This window comes from Mobula birostris, chromosome 2, assembly GCF_030028105.1.
Source record: "Mobula birostris isolate sMobBir1 chromosome 2, sMobBir1.hap1, whole genome shotgun sequence".
Lineage (NCBI taxonomy): Eukaryota > Metazoa > Chordata > Chondrichthyes > Myliobatiformes > Myliobatidae > Mobula > Mobula birostris.
In genome coordinates, this window is record NC_092371.1 from 171,998,675 (window position 1) to 172,002,708 (window position 4,034).

Sequence of the window (4,034 nt, forward strand, 5' to 3'; positions counted from 1 at the left end):
TCTGCCACAGGAAATAGTTGAGGCCAGTTCATTGGCTATATTTAAGAGGGAGTTAGATATGGCCCTTGTGGCTACGGGGTCAGGGGGTATGGAGGGAAGGCCTGGGGCGGGGTTCCTGAGTAGGATGATCAGCCATGATCATAATAAATGGCGGTGCAGCTCAAGGGCCGAATGGCCTACTCCTGCACCTATTTTCTATGTTTCTATGTTTCTAACCTTCATGGGCCTCCATACCCCTCCCTCCCATTCAAACTTCTCTTAAATGTTGAAATAGAACCACAAACACCACTTCCATTGACACTCCCACCACCCTCTGAGAGAAGATCCCCCTCATGTTCTCCTTAAACATTTCACCTTTCACCTTAATCCATGTCCTCTAATTCTAGTCCCACCAACCTCAGTGGAAAATGCCAGCTTGCATTAACCCTATCTATACCCTCCATAATTTTGTATACCTCTATAAAATCTTCCCTCGTTCTCCTAATCTCCAGGAAATAAAGTCCTAATCTATTCGACCTTTCCCTGTAACCCAGGTCTTCAAGTCCTGACAACATCCTTGTAAATTTTAGCCATAGTAGTCTCTCTAATACTATATCCTTTGTGATTGGTATTTTTACAAGTCCTTCCTGTGAAATGAAACAAGCCATCTTTTACTTTAGATATTTGCCAGGTTCCTGACAGAGAAAACTGATGCAAAATATTTAATCAAAATGCAGGCATTACAATTTGCATTAAATAACATCAAGGTGTTGCAGGTTTCAATAAAAATCTTAAAAGTTTAATAAATCAACTTATTTTTATAAACCCCACTGTACAAAATTTGCAACGAGATAGCAGCTGTAATTAAAAAAATTTCTACATCTGTACGTTGTATATACTACAGGAAACAAGGCAGAAACACTTTTACAATGACATCAACGTTCAAAGTAAATTAATTATCAAAGTACATATATGTCACCATACACTACTTTGAGATTCCAAAGCTATCCAAAGCTTGGTTGTTCCCTGTGAAAATTCCAGGTTAGTCGTTTCCCAGGAATGATGACGGCAATTTCTAAAGAATACCTTAAAGTTAACTTGCAGGTTGAGTTGGTGGTAAGGAAGGCAAATGCAATGTTAGCATTATTTCAAGAGGACTAAAGTGTTAAATATAAAATAACGCTAAGCTTTATAAGGCATTGGTCAGACCGCACTTGGAGTATTGTGAGCAGCTTTAGGCCCCTTATCTAAGAAGTGATGTGCTGACATTGGACAGAGTCCTGACAAGGCTCACTAGAATAATCCTGAAATGAAACAGCAAGTGCATGAGGAACATTTGGTGATTCTGGACTTGTATTTGCTGGAATTTTGAAAAATGATGGGGGTGGGGGGGTGTGGATCTTATTTGAACCCTATTGAATATCTTAAGGTTGAGATAGAGTGGATGTAGAGAGCATGTTTCCTGTGGTGAGGAGTCTAGGACCGGAGGGCACAGCTCAGAATAGAAGGACATCTCTTTAAAACAGAAATGTGGAGGAATTTCTTTAGCCAGAGGGTGGTGAATCAGTGGAAGTCATTGTCACATGTGGCTGTGGACAAGTCATTGGGTATATTTAAGGGGTTATCCAGTTTCTCTGCTAATTGGTGATTATAACTTGTTAACATGCATTACAACAGGAATTCTGCAGATGCTGGAAATTCAAGCAACACACATCAAAGTTGCTGGTGAACGCAGCAGGCCAGGCAGCATCTCTAGGAAGAGGTACAGTCAACGTTTTGGGCCGAGACTCTTCGTCAAGACTAACTGAAGGAAGAGTTAGTAACAGATTACTAACTTAGTAAAATCTCACTAACTTAGTAAGATCTCTTACTAACTCTTCCTTCAGTTAGTCCTGACAAAGGATCTCGGCCCGAAACGTCGACTGTACCTCTTCCTAGAGGTGCTGCCTGGCCTGCTGGCGTTCACCAGCAACTTTGATGTGTGTTGCTTAACATGCATTAAATAGGCTCTCAACCTTCTGTGTTGATGGTACCCGTAGCTGCATGTACCACATGTAAAAAAGCAGTGTAACCAATATTCTGCTTTCAAATTTTGGCTCATCCACATGAGAGGTAACTTTGGAAGGAAAGCAAATATAATCTTACTGAATACCGAGAACAATTGACCACGGAAGAATTTCTAACTAGGTTAGTGTTACAAAGAGTGGTTAAATACAGTTTCTAAGTTCAAATTAGCTTGCCGTCATGGTATAGAACAGGTACACTGGTGGAACAAGTTGGAACTCTTCTCAGTGTCTGTCTGAGGTAGAGGGTGCAATTGGCAATTGTGGCGATGCTGAGGAGAGAGGAGGGCCTGATTATGCAGGAGTCAGCCTCACCTCTCTTTACCCCAACCCCCACACCTCTGATTGGCCTTAATGCATTTCCACCATTCCTCACCACACTAAATATCAGAAGATGCCATCTCTCACAGTACATCAGCTTGGAGAGGATACGCACTTGCATTCCTTAGCTGAAGTCCTTAGGTGATATTTTCTCCAATGTATGCTGTTCTATGGTTGTTGAAACCTTGACAGAAGTGAGCTGGTGTCCCTAAACCTTCTGCAGCCTGTTTAGACCCTGGTTCTGCTTCCAGTTAAAATGAATGTGAGACAGTGAATGCCCAAATATTAAAAATTAACTTTACTTGTCAGATTTTACATTGAAACATACTGTCCAATGTGTCATCGCCAGGGCCGCCTCAATGGCTAAACAGGGCCCACTGGACTAATTGGGAGAGCCTGGAAAAAGAGGAAGCTTAGCTGGCGTGACATCTGGGAAATGGAGGGATCTTGGCTAAGTTTTGTCATCAGTGCCACTTATGACCTCCTACCCACATCCCAGACCTGAACCAGTGGTGGAGAGAAGACCCCGCTTGCTCTCTTTGTCAAGCACCCGGATCACTAAGGTACATTTTAACAGGATGCACCACAAGCCTCACCCAGGGTGGTACACTTGGAGGCATAACCAAGTTCTCAGACAGCTGGCATCAATCTTGGAACAGAGGCGAATCATCACAAATGCTCTCCCACAAACATCGGCAGGAAATGTCCCACATTACACGATTTGTACCAGCAGGCCAACCTCCAGAGCACCATATAACATCAAAGATGTAAGCATTCTGCAGGTTGCTCGGGATTGGAAATAGACGTGGACTTGGAAAAAAACCTGTGTTTCCCCCAGACATTGCAGCTACAACAGTCCGGTCAGACATGGTCCTGTGGTCCACAACAGCCAAGCTGGCATATGTTGTGGAATTGACAGTATCATGGGAAGATGGTGTCGAAGAAGCTTATGAGAGGAAAAATACCAAGTACTCTGAACTGGCAACGGAAGCTGCCCAGAATGGCTGAAGGACAAGATTTTCCCTGTAGAAGTGGGATGCAGGGATTTGTTGCTACATCTATGACCAGTCTATTGAAGAAGATGGGGGTGAGGGTCACTCCCTCCAACAAGCAATCAAGTCCCTTGTGAAATGCAGCAGAAGAAAGCAGCAATTGGATTTGGATTAAAAGGAAAGACAACAACTGGACTGCAAGATGAAGACAGGAGGGTATGGAACTGAGGGGGGTGTATCTGGGATGCCAGGTAGCACCATTGAGCCCTCTGGAGACATCATGGGTTTATCAATGAAATGTCATAGAAGGAGGGTGCCCACCTGATGACCCTGATGACGTACCTACCTTCCCTCCTTGTCACCACTCCAAACCCACTGCCAACATCGAGAGTGCCAACTTACCATAGGGATTGAAACATCAAGTCCTAGTAGCTCTACTAATTTGGTGTCAAATCAAATCTGCGAAGATTGCGCTGGCAGCCCGCAAGTGTTGCTATGCTTCAGGCACCAACATAACATGTACACAGCTCACTAACCATACCCGTACATCTCTGGAATGTGGGAGGAAACCAGAGCACCTGGAGGAAATCTATACAATCACGGGAGAAGATACAGACTCCTCAGAGGGCAATGGTGGAAATTGAACCCCGAATGGTGGATCGTTGATGTTCTAATTGTG